At 47.4% G+C, this 18979-nt stretch overlaps 1 protein-coding gene across 1 annotated transcript in view; it reads left to right on the forward strand.

The window, feature by feature from the left end:
* Positions 1-1660: 1660 nt before the first annotated feature.
* MYO3A (myosin IIIA) overlaps positions 1661-18979 on the forward strand; it is a 312359-nt gene continuing 295040 nt past the window's right edge. Inside the window, exon 1 of the mRNA XM_082259576.1 lies at positions 1661-1779. The gene's annotated coding sequence lies outside the window, so the exon portion shown is untranslated. The remainder of the gene's footprint in view (positions 1780-18979) is intronic.

Consider the following 18979-nt stretch of genomic DNA (forward strand, 5'->3'; position numbering starts at 1 on the left):
CAGACTCTGCCACACAGGATTCTGGCAGTGGGTATAAGTCTGAGGGGAACGCATGATGCAGCGTCTTTGGCGGGAAGCAGAGTCCCAGGAGGGAGAGTATGGCTGTCTCTCCTCCTGTCAGAAGGATTGGGTGTCTCAGGTGGCTGCCTGAGAGTCTAGAGAGAAAGCTGAGCTGAGTTGCAGAGATGATCCGGTGTGCCGAGGACCAGTGGAGATAGAGGGGTTCAGTTTCAGGAAAGCATGCCAAGTTCGTGAGTACTGTGAATTGCCCCTGAGGGTCTGCCTAGTGTAGAGGGGACCACTCCGGTGAAGGTCCTAGGGATCCAGGAGCCAGCTAGTGTCAAGGGGGTGCCTAGTGAGAGGACCCTGAAAGTGTACAGGGGGCGCCAGCGGTTGGGCCCTGAAGAGTCAAGTGTACAGTGTTAAGGGTTGCAGCAGCACAAGCAGTTGCAAGGAGATACCTCAGTCAGTGAAGGGCTGGGGGTAGCCATTCCCAGGACTTTTGAGCTAGACAGAGTGCAAGAGACTAGAGTTATTACAGTCCTGGATCTTCTGAGTTAACCAAGGAGTTAAAGTCGAAGTTTCAGCACATTTCCGCAAAACAGTATTTTCAAGCGCCAGGAAGCGTTGGTCGGCATTCAGCTGGCGTCAGGACAGCGCTAACAGGCATTTTTCCTACAAAGTGTCCCAGTTAAACCTAGTTGAGCCAAAGGAGTATCTCACTCATTCCCTTCTCACATTCCCATTATAAAATAAACAAAAAAAAAACAAAGATGCCAGAATAGTCATTGTCTCAGCTCTCACATTTGGGTTTTCAACTTAAATGTGTTGAAAGTGTTACCGGTAACAATGGCGGACCCATATCAGGCCCAATGCCTGGATATACATTTTTAAAAATATAAAAAACAAAGCTTTAATACCACTTTAGCTACCATCTCATGTTTAGGACAACTATCTAACTACCATCATATATCTAAAACAAAAACAGTTGCCCATATAGTTGCTTGCCCCTGCCAGTTGCACCCAGTCAGTTGATCCTTGCTATATTCCATACATTGCGGTATGCCCCTCCTTTGCTCTACCTCTATATTTATGTGAAATCTGCTTTAGCTCATTAGCCTAGAAAGGCTGTTTAGGATTAGCCAATAAAAAAAGACGCTGGAATCCAAACTGAAATCGAAAGTTAGTCTGCCACATTTTCATAGACTGGGATTTAGATCTGATAACTCTGCAAGGAAAAAAAAAAAGGAATCTGTGGTTACAAAGTGTTTTTCTGTGTTTCGAGCTCCGGAGGGTTAAACATTCAGTGACACGTTAAATCCTCTTGTGAGCTGTGTGGAGATTTGCAGCTACACCTTCTCTAAGAAACCCTCAGAGGGATTAAGTATTTCTGGAAGTTTGAGTTTCACTAAGTAGGCTGCATGCACAATGATGCACTGTTGCGGATTCATAGCTAATCTGCAGGCTGTTCTAGGAAATACCTGTAGGTTCCAAGAGATAACAGTTCCCTTTGTCATGGGAGCTTTGTTCTGACCATTAATCTGCTGCCCATTGCCACCCTAGACAATGAAACCAGGAGGGGGAAATTTATAGCGTAGTGTAAGTAAGGGAAGACTATCTACGTTAAAATGACACCAGCTTGACAGTTTACATCGGTCATCGGTATGTTTACCTTTAAAATTTTAATGCCCTGCACATCACACAACAGACATGTAAAGGGGAAAGACATTTGCTGCGGCTCAGAGGAAACTGCACGGAGCCTCTCCTGCCTTCCTATAGGTGAGTGCCTTTCTTTTATCATTGTGACATGAATGGGATCTACTGCTACTTGTTATTGCTGATAGAACTGTAATATTAGTATGCATTTGTTTGTTGCATGTGATAAATGTTGTTAAACTACTATAGGGAATCATATATGGGTTGATCTACTAAAGGCAAATAGACTGTGCACTTTGCAAGGTGCAGTTGCATTCTGAAAGTATAGTTGCTCCAGAGCTTAGTAAATGAGTAGAAGCTCTGCTGACTTCCATCATCCAATCATGTGCAAGCAAAAAGGCTATTTTTTTTTTCTTTTTTAATTTTGCCTGCAAGTGATTGGGTATTCTTTTGCAAAGTGAAGCTTTGCCTAATTTACTAAGCTTTGGAGCAACAGTGCACAGTCTATTTGCCTTTAGTAAATCAACCCTATAGACTGTTCACTTTGCAAGGGAAGTTTCACTTTTCAAAGCAATTTTCCCCAGAGCTTAGTGGAAGAGGTGAAGCTCTGCTGAGTTCCATCATCCAATCATGTGCAAGCAAAAATTTATTTTTTGTTTGTTTTTTTTTTACAATCCTTGCATGTGATTGGGTACTCTTTGAAAAGTATAATTTCACCACAGTCACTAAACTCTGGGGGCAATTCCCATTAGAAGTGCACTTTTTCCTGCAAAGTGAACAGCCTATTTGCCTTTAGTAAATCAATCCTATTGCATCCTGTTAGTTTTATGTGGTTCATACGTAATAATAGTGATCAGTATACGTATTCCTTTATTATTTCACATGCCTACATTTACATGTAGGTCATACTGGCCAGCAGACAAGGCTTTTTATTCTCAGAAAACAGGTACAGGAACTCAATCACGACCCCCCCCCCCCCCCCCAAACACACACACACATCCTCCAAACTGCATCAAATACTGGGCTTGGTAAAATTTCACTAACAGTGGGAGGGTTTAAAAGAGGCATTAAATACCAGGAGTGCATTACGTACAAAGTGCACAGTTCGGGGGAGGGGGGGGGGGTTACGAATAGAGTGCAGAGTTTGGGGGTGCGTTTTGGACATAGTGCAGAGTTCAGGGATGCACTGCATACATAGTACAGAGTTCAGGGATGCACTGCATACATAGTACACAGTTCAGGGGTGCACTGCATACATAGTACAGAGTTAAGGGGTGCACTGCATACATAGTACAGAGTTCACGGATGCACTGCATACATAGTACAGAGTTCAGGGGTGCACTGCATACAAAGTACAGAGTTCAGGGGTGCACTGCATACATAGTACAGAGTTCAGGGGTGCACTGCATACATAGTACAGAGTTAAGGGGTGCACTGCATACATAGTGCAGAGTTCAGGGGTGCACTGCATACATAGTAGAAAAGTTCAGCCTTCTTCCACAGCTACTTATCTCTGCATCCCCTATCCAAATCTCACTTTCACCCCTCTTCAGCTCTCACTTCTGCATGCAACCACCCCTCCAGTGCCCCCATCTTCTCCCCACCTCCTTTAAAGCTCCACCATCTTCCATGTCTTGCTTTTATTGCTGTATTAGGCAGAAGCACCCAGTTGGCTCTAGTACCTCCCCGCACACTGTAGTTGGCTCTGCCTCTCTTACTTTCAGGAAGATCATCCACTGGAGTTGTCAGGATCTGTACTGCACCCTGGGCACCTGCATCTCCCTTGTCCTTATCCTGTACTCAGTGGGAGACACTCAGGAGATCAGATCTATGGGAGCTGTTGGGAGACAAGCTGTCACTTGTAAATACAGAAGTCGGACTTCTGTGTTTACCAGTGATGGTGGTGAGCAGGGAGCAAAGGTGGTTGGACTGGGTGTAGTGTATTAACACAGACAGGCTTGTACAGGTTGCTTCTTTATTCACTGCACATCAGCATGCAACTAACTTCAGCCACACCCAGCTCCCAGACATATACATAATTGTAACATTTTGCAGACAGCAACTTAACCCGTTGCTTACCATACTACATTCCCTCCTCTCTTTGAATAAAACATAACATGCACAACGTATTAATAAGATTAACAAAATGCATGGATGAACAACTAAAAATTTAAACTATAAACTCCTGACTATACACATAGTCCTTAAGGTAGGCCGGTGGATTTGTTGCTCGTTTTTCTCTCGGCCATTCCGATGTGGATGGTTGTGGATTGAAGTCTGTATCACTGGCAGTATCATCACTACTCTTTGCCTGTTCGCCATCTTCCGATACTTGACCTTCTGACTCAATAAATTTCTTCACAAATGAGGAATTACGCACTTTTGTGTGACCATCTAAATCCTCTAAAACCACTTGAGTACCTCTTTTCTCCTTTACAACATAAGGCTCAGGTTCAAAGGACGGAGCCAGTTTGTTAAACCGATCACTTTGAAGCAACACCTTATCACCCTGTTGAAGGCCACTAGGTTGACAATGGCGGCGGTGGTTTGCATACTGTTCAGCCCGGATCTTCCTTTCCTCATCAATATGCCGAAAAGGTTTCTGACTTGTAGGAGGACCCCCAATTGTCCTGAATTTGTGACCACAAAGAAGTTCCGCAGGACTAACGCCAGTGACAGTATGCGGAGTTGTGCGATAAGCCAAAAGAAAACGCCACAGTTCCTTTTTCCAGTCTCTTCTCTCTAAATGAGCAATCCGCAAAGCTTTCAGCAAGGTTCGATTCTGGCGTTCCACTTCCCCGTTAGCCTGTGGCCAGTATGGAGTTGTACGATGATGTTCAATAGCATTTGATTTCAGATAATCCTGAAATTCCTGAGAAGTAAATTGGGCACCATTATCACTCACAATCCGTTTAGGCAACCCATGAGATGCAAAAATGCTCTGCAACCCCTCAATTACAGTTGATGATGTAGCTTTAGTGAGAACTACCACCTCTTGCCACCTTGAATAATAGTCCACAACAACTAAAAGATGGTGTCCAGATGGAATGTCGCACAGATCAATGGCTAAATCTTCCCATGGTCCCTCAGGTAGAACAGTGTGAGTTACTGGTTCTGGTTTAGGTTTGCTGCCCACCAACTGACATTCTCGACATGAAGAAACCAAACGTTCCACATCCTTGTCAATTCCTGGCCACCAGACTTTCTCACGTAATCTTTGTTTGGTGCGTACAATGCCTTGATGGCCCTCATGGGCTAAATGTAATGTACGTTTCCGTAAGTCTTTAGGCATCACAATACGATTGCCACGTAGAACTAGTTGTCCTGCAATACTCAGCTCTTGTTTGATTCTGTGATAGCTTGGGTCACAATCCACCCAAACCCCTTGTCTTACACATTTCCTCAACCGAGCAATTTCCGGATCCACAGATGACAATTCTTCAACCTCCCGCGGTGTCAATGCCTGAGGCATGGCGTTAGTAGCCACAAAACGAATGTACTCTTCTGCCAGGTTATGAACAGGTGCAGAAGACTGAGGCAATCTGGAAAGTGCATCTGCCGCATTAGTCGGTCCAGGTCTGTACCGCACTGTAAAGCGATATGGTAACAATCTGAGAACCCATCTCTCAATTCTGGCGGATGGTTTTGAGCATGGCGAATATATCACTTCCAGAGGCTTGTGGTCTGTGATGATTTCAAAAGCAAGGCCGTAGAGATAGGTGTGAAACCTTTCACATCCCCAAACAACAGCCAAAGCTTCTTTCTCGGTCTGAGAATAACGTCTCTCTACATCAGTGAGGGATCTGCTTGCATACTGAATAGGCCTGTAATCGCCTGTGCATTGTCTCTGAACCAAGATGGCGCCTAACCCCACAGGGCTAGCATCGACAATAACTTGGGTGTGTGCAGTAGGATTGAAATAAGCCAAAGTTGTGGCGCAAGTCAGCCGTCTCTTAAGTTCATCAAATGCACCTTGTTCCAAAAAGCCCCACTTCCAAGGGACTGCTTTGCGAGTCAACACTCTCAAAGGTTCACTGACAGTCGCCATATCTGGAATAAACTTGGCACAGTAATTCACTAGCCCAAGAAAACTGCGTACTTCTGCAGGGTTTTCAGGATTTCTGGCATCAGACACAGCTTTAATTTTACAGTCCTCCGGACCAATGCCCCTGTCAGACAGCACATGGCCCATAAAAGTCATTTTATTCATTTGAAATGTGCATTTCTTCTCATTTAATGTTAACCCTTTCTCCTTCAAGCGATTTAGCACTGCACGGAGACGTTCATCGTGCTCCTGTGTGTTTGTTCCCCACACAATTATATAATCAGAAATGTTATGCGTGCCTTCACAACCATGTAGCACTTGCTGAATCACATGTTGATAGGCCTCCGGTGCGGACGATACGCCAAACATCAACCTCTTGTATCTAAAAAGACCTTTATGGCTTGCAAATGTAGTGATGACTCTAGATGCTGGGGTCAATTCAATCTGATGATAACCCCATTTCAAATCCAGTTTACTGAAGACACTTGCCCCATTCATTGCATGTAGAACATCTTCAATAGTGGGAATTGGATGTCTCTCTCTCTGCACAGCTTGGTTAGCACATCTCATGTCCACACAAATCCGAATATCTGTGCCCTTTGGTACAACAACTAACGGCGATACCCACGGAGTGGGCCCTTCCACAGGTTCAATAATGTCAAGGTCTAGCAGCTCTGCCAGTTTGTGTTCAACAGGTGATCTCAGGCTATAAGGAAGTCTGCGTACTGGCTGTGCAATAGGCTTTACATGTGGATCAATGTGAAGCTCCAACTGAAAATCCTTTAATTTTCCAAACCCAGAGAAGCAATCTTTAAATTCCTCTTTCAATGCAGAAATAGCAGGAGACACCATATTCACTCTTGCGCTGCCTACATCACGGCCAATCTGTAACACCCCTAGTGCCATTGCGGTTTGACGACCAAGCAGAGGCGACCCTGTGCCATCTACAACATAGAACTCGGTCTGCAATGGAGGACCAGTCTCATGTGTTTGAACAGAGGTCTAAAATTTGCCTTTAAGTTGCAGTGGTGTACTGGAGCCATAAGTATAAATCTGTTTAGTGGTGTTACACAATTTAAGGTGATTTTCTCTGCCATTAAGACTGTGCCAAGAAGCCAAGTCCATAACATTGCATGTAGCTCCAGAGTCAATCAACACTGACACATCTGTATTTCCAATCTTAATGGTTAATGTCCCGGATTGCAGAGAACACAGGGAGAATATAAATTCACAGTCAGGAGCACTCTCTTTATCCTCAGCTATAACATTTACTTGTGCAGATTGTCCTTTGGTTTTGTTATCTCTGGTTGTACTTCTACACACAGCTGCAAAATGACCTGTCTTTCCACAAGCATAGCACATTTTATTCTGTACCACAGTGCAGTCCTGACTTGTGTGTCCCGCCCTGCCACATTTATTGCAGGTGATATGTAAAGTCCTCTTCGGAAAACTCTCTTTTCTACTCCAGATATTCCTATTATTATAGGTAGGTTTGGAGACTGTATTGACAGATGCAGTGTTCTTAGTTTCAATATGCAGAGCCTGGAGCTCAGACAGTTCAATGGCTCTTGCAATCTCCTGCAGACTAGTAAGTGTGAGACTAGGTTCTCTCAATAATCTCCTCCTGAGGTGCACAGATGTGCATTTCTCTATGACCTGATCTCTGATTATCTCCTCAGTTACGGTCCCAAAATCACAAGACTTTGCCAGATATTTCAGCCTAGTCACATAACTGTCTGTGGTTTCTCCCAGTTCTTGCACAGCTTGTCTAAACGTATATCTTTCATAGGGAATATTTTTCTTTGGCTCAAAGTACTCACTCAGTCTATTCATGGCTGTCTCATAGTCTGAATCTTCCCCTGTTGCTCCCAGGGTTTCAAAAATGTCCTGAACTTGAGGTCCAGCTAGATGCAGCAGCATGGCTCTCTTCTGAGCAGGTGCAGTCACTCCTGTGGCTATAACATAGAGCTGAAATCCCTTCTTCCACTTGTCCCAGCGCTGTGAGAGACTAGTGTGGTCTCCAGACACATCAAACGGTCCGATAGCCGGTAAATCCAGAAAGCTAGCCATCCTCGTCGCCAAAATGTAGTGTATTAACACAGACAGACTTGTACAGGTTGCTTCTTTATTCACTGCACATCAGCATGCAACTAACTTCAGCCACACCCAGCTCCCAGACATATACATAATTGTAACATTTTGCAGACAGCAACTTAACCCGTTGCTTACCATACTACACTGGGTTCCACCAAGTTCCAGCTGAAAAAAAAGCCCTGCCACCAGATGTGATAGTAACAGTGGTTAGGACAAACTATAACAGTTAACTGTGCTTCATTTGGAGGGAGACCAAATCCCTCTGTCCCTCGTGCAGCCCTGGTTGTCCTATTTTATTTTGTCTGATGTGTACCTCGAAAATTAATATTTTACTACCAAAATTGTTATACTACACTAAACCTTTAATGCAACCTCTAAATGACTGTATTTGAAAAGCCAATATAAAGGGAAACTAGATGTCACAAAAGCACTTGTGTGGTTTATCCAATAATTTTCTGCATATTAGAAATTTGTAATCCGTGTAACTGTGGTCACGGCAGGGACGTGTCCTTTACCTGCGTACTGAATGCTAAAAGTTGTCCTTCTTTCTCATTTTAGAAAGTTGGGAGGGATACTATTACAAAAAGGGTGTTTATAATAGTGTTTATTCATATGGTTTAAGGGCTTATTCACTCCAGAACACGGTGCGGGAAACCCACATCCTAACGCACTGGGTGTGCGATTTGCTACTGGTGGCAATATAATCCTAATGACACCCAGTGGTGCATTTTGGTTTTGTGCTGCCCTAGGTAAAACCAAAATCTGGTGCCCCCCCCATCTAACATTGTCTCACCCCTTCCTGTCTGTTGACACCCGCTGTCATCTGATCCGATTCTCTCCGTCAAAAACAGACAGATGGGGATCTATTCACTATCTGTCGCAAAGGACAATGTTCTGGTTCTCACCCAAGCACACCTCCATCCCAAAATACATATAGACAAAGAGAAATTGGCCCACGGGACTTTGTGTGAGGTGGGTGCTAGTGGCTGGAAATCAATAGAATGCACAGTGGATGCAAAGAACAATGCATAATTTATTGCATAATATAAATACAAGTAATAGCATGTACTCAAATAGCACATGACATAGCTCAATGCTACAGTATAAGAGTATACAACATACACAGTATTACATCACATGTAGGCAAACATCTTGGTGTAACCGCTTGACTTTCATAATGGCCTGAGTAGTATACATAAAGGAAATCCATATTGATACAGTAAATATCATAACGAATTAAATTGGGTGACCTTCACTGGCACTACACGAGCCCTTCTTATTCAATTCACATCTATATATGTCCACTAACATTGGTAACACCATGTTATACTCTCATTTCATTTATATATACAACAGATGTGGAAGGTGCATCTCTTTACCTCACATTCACCACCCACCTGCCATGGACCCCCCCTTCTCTGGTTGCCATACCTTCGGGACCCTTCAGCTCCCGGGTCAGACATGGTCCGCCGCCCTCGCACGGGAGTCCATTCTCTCCATTGAGTTTTTTGTATCAATCTGTGAGTAATCTCATACTCCTTTAAGCCTTTATTATTTCATTGAATCTTTTTTTACTCCATTTTTTTAGCATTTTTTATCTTCTATTTCAATCCAATACATTTTTTCTGCAGATATACTGTGAATTTACTGATCTCTGAAGAAGGGAGATACTGCTCCCGAAACGCGTCAGTTCGTTATGATATTTACTGTATCAATATGGATTTCCTTTATGTATACTACTCAGGCCATTATGAAAGTCAAGCGGTTACACCAAGATGTTTGCCTACATGTGATGTAATACTGTGTATGTTGTATACTCTTATACTGTAGCATTGAGCTATGTCATGTGCTATTTGAGTACATGCTATTACTTGTATTTATATTATGCAATAAATTATGCATTGTTCTTTGCATCCACTGTGCATTCTATTGATTTCCAGCCACTAGCACCCACCTCACACAAAGTCAATTTCTCTTTGTCTATATTCACTATCTGTCTGGTGGATTGGATAAGATGGCAGTCAGATGGAAATGGACAGGCGATTTGTTTCCATCCAACCGAACCATAGAGGAGAGGAGGCTGTGTCCCTGTCTGCTCTGCATAGCGGACAGATCCCACGCTGAGCAGGCGGATCTGGTTTATGGAGCCTGGCCGCGTGAAAGTGCAGGTACAATTTTATTTTTTATTATTTATTTTATATATTTTTACTTTTTTTTTGGGGGGGGGGAGGGGCTTTTGAAAAGACATCAGGGGTCCAATGTCTACGTTATGCGACTATGAGACAGAAGAGGACTGAAGACAGTCCCTTTCCCTGCAGCTTGAGCTGCACTATGGATGAATGAGATAGGAGTCTGTACAGAGACTCCTATTCATTTACAGTGTTTACTATATTTAATTCTCAAACTGACAAATAGTAAACACAGTATAATAAATACGGAAGGGATCAGTACTGTGACCGCTGTCTGTATTCTTTCAGAAAAGAAAGGGGCTGGTAAACACATGTGTAACAGCGCCACCCCCCTTCTCCATCCATCCAGTGATCTCCCGAACCAGCAGCGACTGCAACTGGTGGGGGTAGAGCCAGCCAGTATCTGCATGGAGGGGGCGCCCTGCAATCAGGAAGATGGGGGGGCACTGAAAGCGGAGTCGGAGCAGCAGAGGATTTATTTGGCCAAACAGATCCCTCTGTGGCTGCCTTGCAGCTCCAAAAGTCAGCAGGAGGGCAGAGGAAGGAAGCCAACAGCTGCAGGGCATCGGGTTTGTGAGGGGGGGGGGGGATCAGTGCAACGGGGTGAAGTGGCAAAAAGAGGGAGCCTGGGGGCAGTGCCGCCCCCCTGAAAAATGCCACCCAAGGCAAATGCCTTGTTTGCCGCACAATAGATACGCCCCTGATGACACCCCAAATGCAGATCACAACCGCAGTGCGTTTGTCTGCAGTGGATCGCATGATACTGCAGTAATGGAGGTCTCAATTCATGTCACATGTACCCCTCTTTTTAAATTAAAGTGGTTGTAAGCCCTTACATATATCCCGTGAAGGGACCAGCCTCTGGTAATATACAGAGATTAAACAAATCCTCCTACATAAGTTTTACCTGTTTATCTATGGTATTCTCTTCTCTACTGTACACCAGTTAAAGTCCAGAATTTATTAAGCTGACAGCGTAAGGAAAGGGTTGCCGATAACCGGCATGTGTTTATATCATGATCAGTTGTGATTGGACACAGCTGATAATGTGGTAAAGAGCCGCTGATTGGCTCTTTACCCCAATCTGTGATCAGCTGTGTCCCGAGTACACATTGATCTTGGAGCGCGCCACCCAGCGTGATCACAAGGTCATATGACGCCTTCTCAGAACTGGCTGGCCACGCTGTAGCTGTCATTCGGCTATAGTGAGGTCGGCAAGTGGTAAATCCTAAGTTTTAGATAGAATTAATTATTGAAACAAATCAACACAACAGTATTTACTTTTTCTCTGGCGTGTCCCTTGTTTTGGTGATGACTGTCACAGTTGTAATCCGCTGGTCTCTGCCCCCTCCCATACTACAGCTGTGATCTTTTAGTGCTGTGGGGGTTAATATAAGCGCTGGACCTGTCATGGGCATTGTTAGGAATGCAGATTATTTCTGCCCTTTTTGTCCACCTCCTCCATTCATAGACGCTGTACTGTAGCATCCATCAATAAAAAGGGCTCTATAAATGGAGGACATGCATATGAATCAAAGGTCCACCTCCTCCATTTGTAAAGTGCTTTTCATTTATGAAAGGTATAGTACGGCTTCTCTGAAATGGTGAAGGAGGCTGAACGGGTAGGCATAGTTGACCTTTAAAAGGTATCTTGGCTCTATTAAGCCCCTCCGCACCAGAAGATTACAGCTGCAGGAGAATAGAGGAAGAAGGGTGGTCAAAGGAATTTGAATTTCAAAACATTTTACTTAGAACATTAGATATATACAACCAAGTAGTGTGAGGAGCGCTATTTTCCAGCACACAGCTTACTTCCTATCCAGTAATCTTAAGAAAGAGAACTGCTAACTGTCTTTTAGTTGGCTCAGATGGCAGTTTACACAGAATGCACAGCAAAAGTACTTAGACCACACCTCCACCTGTAAATCCTTTTCTGTCTAAGCTGATCTACTCAACCAAAGCAATGGTCTCCCTTGTAAATAGTATCCATTACATATTTTGTTGGGTTATATTGGCACAGTCTATGGGATTCTGTTCAGCCGAAATGTTCAGATATTTCTCATTTCCGCATGGGAACAGTAAGAACTTTGTTAAACTGAGACTGATTTACTAGAGAATCTAAAAATATTCACTTCATTTATCCAATCATGTGCAGATACAATGAAAAAACAGGAATTTGACCTGACCGGTCTGTAGCTATGCAACCCCATACAAAACAAACTGTGATGCACTGCGGGTTCTGACACCATTCTATCAGAACCAGCATTACCTTTTTCTGCTGTTTGATCTACAGTAGCTCTTCTATTGGATTGGCCTACACAGGCTAGCCTTCGCTCCCAACAAGCATCAACAAGCCTTGGCCGCCCATGACCTTGACACCATTTTGCCGGCTTGGCTTCCTTTGGACCACTTTTGGTAGATCCTGACCACTGCAGAGCGGGAACATCCCACAAGAGCTGTTTGGCCCAAATTGCCATTTTTTTAAACCCTATTTAAATGTGCTGACTACTTTTTTTTTAGTTCTGTATAGAACATCATAAAAAATTGAGGAATTTCTGCGCTAAGAATATGAAAGTGATAAACCAGTGAGAAAAAAAGCTGCTGGCACTAGACCAACAGACAGTGATCCAAAGTGTATAAATAAAAAAATAGTGTAGCGCTAATATAAATGCAAAACCAATGAATAGTTGCCATACATAATGTAGATAATGAATATAAAAAATTGAATGATAATACAAAGTGTTATAAAGAAGTCCCATAAATAGTGAGGGTGAAAATCAAGTCCAAAGAAAAAACAAAGGCTTAATTCTAAGAAAACGGTGAAATACTTCTTGTAGCCACCACAGGGAAGTGCAGGCAAGGGACACCACTGTGCAGTAAGAATGGGAGGCAGCTTACCAGAGCAACATGGCCAATCAAATTAATGAAGTGGCATCACAGGCTTTGGGTAAAACAAATAGGCGGCTGGGGGTAGGGCAAAAAAGGAGGCCGTAGTGCAGCAAAAGTTGGTGGTCCAGCCACAACAGGGAAACAAATTAGGTAGCGGCCAACTCGAGGCAATAATAAGGGGGGGGGGAAAGGAGAGAGTAAGAGGGGCAAGAAGGATAGGGGGGGGGGAGGAAGGGCAAAACAGTGGGGGGGGGGTTATGCAGGGGAGGAAAGGTGCCCGGAGGGAGTCCCGGGCCACTGATGTGGTTCAGAGCGACAATACCAATAGGGAATCGGTGACCACAGGTCAAGCTAGTACAAGGGATTCATCAAAGCCTATCGGAAGGCAGTTGTCAATCCATGGTTTCCAAAGCTTTTCGTAAGGTATGAGTTTATCCAGCAGGATAGCTTCAGTTTTAGCGTGGATCATAGCTTGAGTGACTCTATTTTTCGTGGTAAGGAAACATAGGGAGGAAGTTTTCCAGGCCTTCGCTATGGTCTGTTTGGCAGCCGTGGTGACATACAGGAAAAGTTTAAACTGGCGACGTGTGAGGTCAGGTGGCTTGCAGTTCAGGAGCGCAGAAGCAGGATCAGGGGTAAGGGGTGTGTGGAAGATTGTAGATAAAACCCGATAGACTTCGGACCAAAAGGTACGGACCGTGGGGCATTCCCACCAAATGTGTGCATGGGTACCTAGGGACTCGCAACCACGAAAGCAACGAGGTGAGTACTGTGGCACATATTTGGAGACTCTGGCTGGGACCAAGTACCATCTGGTAAGGACCTTGTAATTTGTCTCCAGGGCTACAATATTTGGGGAAGCCGATTTAGTGGCTTGCCAAATTTGTATCCAGTCAGAGTCTTCCAAGGAGAGGTGTAGGTCCCGTTCCCATTTGGAAGCATATGCCGGGGGGGGTGGTCTCTTGAACCGATAGAAGTTGGGCATAGAGATCAGAGATGAGCCCCCGCCTATGCGGGTCTCTTTTGCAAGCCCGTTCAAAGGTGGAGAACGCATGGGAGCTATCGCGCGCCGGTGTGTTCTGGCTAAAGAAGTGTTTCAGTTGCAAGTAGCGAAACAATTCGCCAGGAGGGAGGTTGTGAGCCTCACGCAAGGCTGGGAAGGTTTGAAAAGCCCGGGGAGTGAAGAACTGGTAAGCACGTATCAAGCCAACCCTAGTCCACTCAGAGAAAAAAGTCTGGGAGGACCAGGCTGGGTAGAACGAGGGGTTGCGGAGAAAAGAAAGTAGGGGATTATGGGGGGACTGAAGGTGAAAACGACGTTTAAGTCTATCCCAAAGGGTTAGGCTGTGCTTAGTGATAGGATTGGTAACACATCTCCGTTGCGAGGGTGGGAGCCAGAGGAGGTTAGCCACAGAGAGAGGATCACAGTCCATTGCTTCTATGGAGACCCACAATGGGACTTCCTTTGTTGCATGATACTTAGGGAGTTGAGCCAACTGTGCTGCATAGTAGTATTTGGAGAACTGTGGCACCCCAAGCCCGCCTCGGATACGTGGTCGATACAGCCTCGGTCGGGGTAAGCAGGGTTTGGCGTTACCCCAAATGTATTCCAGAGCCCGTTTCTGTAAAAATGCGTAAGAAGTAAGCTGGTACCCCAATCGGGAGAACCCTAAACAGGTATAAGATCTTGGGTAAGATTGACATTTTGAGGACTGTAATTCTCCCCATCCAGGAAAGAGGTAGGGAGGACCAGGCCCGGACTGGGACAAAAAATAGGCCTGGGCATTTTAGGCTGAGCAGCCCGTTTTTTTTTTTTTTAAACAAAATGACCAATGATGAACAACTACCGGTTTCCCTGTTTTTTAGTTATATTTAACCTGCACACCCATGCGATCCGATTCTGCAAATCGCACTGTGTTTTGAAAACCGATTGCGGGGTGTCGTTAACCTAACATACACTCCGCAATCTGTTTGCATGGACGGGTTGCTATTTAGATGCAGTCCGCATTTGGTGTGAACCCAGGCTAAGAGATAACAGGTAATTTTAGGGTACATTAAAAATATATTACCCAATTTTTGGGTAAAATATAAAAGATAGGGGATAGGGATGACATCAGTAGTGGTGGTGGTGGGATAGGGATGACATCAGTAGCAGTGGTGGTAGGGATAGGGATGACATCAGTAGCAGTGGGAATAGGAATGACATCAGTGGCAGTGGTAGTGGGAATTGGGATGACATCAGTGGCAGTGGGGATTGGGATGACATCAGTGGCAGTGGGGATTGGGATGACATCAGTGGCAGTGGTAGTGGGGATTGGGATGACATCAGTGGCAGTGGTGGTGGGGATAGGGGTGACATCAGTGGTGGTGGGGGATAGGGGTGACATCAGTGGCAGTGGTGGTGGAAATAGGGGTTACATCAGTGGTAGTGAGGATTGGGATGACATCAGTGGCAGTGGTGGTGGGGATAGGGGTGACATCAGTGGTGGTGGGGGATAGGGGGGACATCAGTGGCAGTGGTGGTGGGGATAGGGGTGACATCCGTGGCAGTGGTGGTGGGGATAGGGGTGACATCCGTGGGGGTGGGGATAAGGGTGACAGCAGTGGCAGTGGTGGTGGGGATAGGGGTTACATCAGTGGCAGTGGTGATGGGGATAGGGGTGACATCAGTGGTGGTGGGGGATAGGGGTGACATCAGTGGCAGTGGTGGTGGGGATAGGGGTGACATCCGTGGTGGTGGGGATAGGGGTGACAGCAGTGGCAGTGGTGGTGGGGATAGGGGTTACATCAGTGGCAGTGGGAATAAGAATGACATCAGTGGTAGTGGGGATTGGGATGACATCAGTGGCAGTGGCGGGGATAGGGATGACATCAGTGGCGGTGGTGGTGGGGATAGCGATAACATCAGTGGTGGTTGGGATAGGGATAACATCAGTGGTGGTGTTGAGGATAGGGATGATATCAGTGGGAATGATGAGGATAGGGGTGACATCAGTGGCAGTGGTGGTAAGGATAGGAATAACATCAGTGGCAGTGGTGGTGGGGATAAGGATGACATCAGTGGCAGTGGTGGTGGGGATAGGAATGACAATGTCTGCCACTGATGTCATCCCTATGTTCATCACCACTGCCACTAATGTCATCCCTATCCCCACCACCACCGCTACTGATGTCATCCCTATCCCCCCATCACCACTGCCTCATGGGAGGGGGGAGAGATCAGACAGAGGGATGGCGGTGGGAGGGATAGGATATGGCAGAAGGATGGCAGTGGGAGGGATGGGATCCGGCAGAGGTATGGCAGTGGGAGAGATGGGATCAGGCAGAGAGATGGCGGTGGGAGAGATGGGATGAGGCAGAGGGATGGAGGTGGGAGAGATGGGATCAGGCAGAGGGATGGAGGTGGGAGAGATGGGATCAGGCAGAGGGATAGCGGTGGGAGAGATTGGAGGTGGGAGAGGTATGGCAGTGGGAGGGATGGGATCAGGCAGAGGTATGGCAGTGGGAGAGATGGGATGAGGCAGAGGTATGGCAGTGGGAGGGATGGGATCAGGCAGAGGTATGGCGGTGGGAGAGATGGGATCAGGCAGAGGTATGGCAGTGGGAGGGATGGGATCAGGCAGAGGTATGGCAGTGGGAGAGATGGGATCAGGCAGAGGTATGGCAGTGGGTGGTATGGGATCAGGCAGAGGTATGGCGGTGGGAGAGATGGGATGAGGCAGAGGTATGGCAGTGGGAGGGATGGGATGAGGCAGGGGTATGGCAGTGGGAGGGATGGGATGAGGCAGAGGTATGGCGGTGGGAGAGATGGGATCAGGCAGAGGTATGGCGGTGGGAGGGATGGGATCAGGCAGAGGTATGGCGGTGGGAGAGATGGGATGAGGCAGAGGTATGGCAGTGGGATAGATGGGATCAGGCAGAGGTATGGCGGTGGGAGAGATGGGATCAGGCAGAGGTATGGCGGTGGGAGAGATGGGATCAGGCAGAGGTATGGCAGTGGGAGGGATGGGATCAGGCAGAGGTATGGCAGTGGGAGAGATGGGATCAGGCAGAGGTATGGCGGTGGGAGAGATGGGATCAGGCAGAGGTATGGCATTGGGAGAGATGGGATGAGGCAGAGGTATGGCAGTGGGAGAGATGGGATGAGGCAGAGGTATGGCGGTGGGAGAGATGGGATGAGGCAGAGGTATGGCGGTGGGAGAGATGGGATGAGGCAGAGGTATGGCAGTGGGAGGGATGGGATGAGGCAGAGGTATGGCGGTGGGAGAGATGGGATCAGGCAGAGGTATGGCGGTGGGAGAGATGGGATCAGGCAGAGGTATGGCGGTGGGAGAGATGGGATGAGGCAGAGGTATGGCGGTGGGAGAGATGGGATGAGGCAGAGGTATGGCGGTGGGAGAGATGGGATGAGGCAGAGGTATGGCGGTGGGAGGGATGGGATCAGGCAGAGGTATGGCGGTGGGAGGAATGGGATCAGGCAGAGGTATGGCGGTGGGAGGGATGGGATCAGGCAGAGGTATGGCGGTGGGAGGGATGGGATCAGGCAGAGGTATGGCGGTGGGAGAGATGGGATCAGGCAGAGGTATGGCAGTGGGAGGGATGGGATGAGGCAGAGGTATGGCAGTGGTAGAGATGGGATCAGGCAGAGGTATGGCAGTGGGAGCGATGGGATCAGGCAGAGGGATGGCGGTGGGAGGGATGGGATGAGGCAGAGGGATGGCGGTGGGAGGGATGGGATGAGGCAGAGGGATGGCGGTGGGAGGGATGGGATCAGGCAGAGGTATGGCGGTGGGAGAGATGGGATCAGGCAGAGGTATGGCAGTGGGAGAGATGGGATCAGGCAGAGGTATGGCAGTGGGAGCGATGGGATGAGGCAGAGGTATGGCGGTGGGAGGGATGGGATGAGGCAGAGGGATGGCGGTGGGAGGGATGGGATGAGGCAGAGGGATGGCGGTGGGAGGGATGGGATGAGGCAGAGGTATGGCAGTGGGAGAGATGGGATGAGGCAGAGGTATGGCAGTGGGAGGGATGGGATGAGGCAGAGGTATGGCAGTGGGAGGGATGGGATGAGGCAGAGGTATGGCAGTGGGAGGGATGGGATGAGGCAGAGGTATGGCAGTGGGAGGGATGGGATGAGGCAGAGGTATGGCAGTGGGAGTCTGTGTTTTTAAATTGTGCTGCTGGCCTGTTGCCATTCTTTCCTTACCTGTTGTTGAGGCCTTGGCTCCTGTCCTGGTCATGGGTGGTGGTGTAAATGCAGCTCCAGGGCAGGCACTAACTTGACACTGACGACTCCTCCACACTCTGACTCACTTAAGTTCAGACAGTCACTGACTCACTGTCTCAGACTCAGACACACTGTCAGTGTCTGTCTGCGGTGTACGACGACTGCTCACTTCCCGCTTCTTCCTGTGACAACAAGGCAGCATGGGGTCCCCGCCGGCCTCTAGCTCCACCCCCGGCCTTCACTTCACTTTACAGTCACACGGACGGTCCACCCACCGACTCCACCCCCTCCTGGGCTACGCTGGAGCCTGGATGCCGCTGCGGAGCCAGCTGCCAGCTGAGCAAAGTTAGGAGTGGGGAGTCGGGGATAGCGGCGGGCGGCCAGATTGCCGTAATGCGGGGCCCGGGCAGTCGGGGACAGTGGCAGGGTGGGCGGGCGGCCAGATTGCGGTAATGCGGCGGCGGCCCTCAGACTCCCGCGGAATCGGCCGCGGAGAGGCAGGCAACGGCCGGACGGCGGACACTGTCTTTCATTATAATGCGCCTGGCGCTGGACTCGGAGCGGAGGCCTCGGCGGCCCACCGGGCATATGCCCGCTGTGCCCAATGGTCAGTCCGGCCCTGGGGAGGACCATTTGTTCATAAGCGATGTAAGCATTGATAGCATGGGAGGGTAATTTGCAGAAAAGAGCTCAAGAGGGTCAGCTGTGAACTTGACGCCCAAGTAGGGAATGTAGGAGTTGGCCCAAGGGAACGGGAGGGAAGACTTGAGGTGGTTAAGGACTTCGGCTGAGAGGGATACATTGAGAGCTAGAGATTTCCGTGGGTTGACAACAAGGCCCGAGAGTGATCCAAATTTAGTTAAGGTATCAAGGAGATTA

This window comes from Pelophylax lessonae (assembly GCF_965119305.1).
Source record: "Pelophylax lessonae genome assembly, chromosome: 5".
Lineage (NCBI taxonomy): Eukaryota > Metazoa > Chordata > Amphibia > Anura > Ranidae > Pelophylax > Pelophylax lessonae.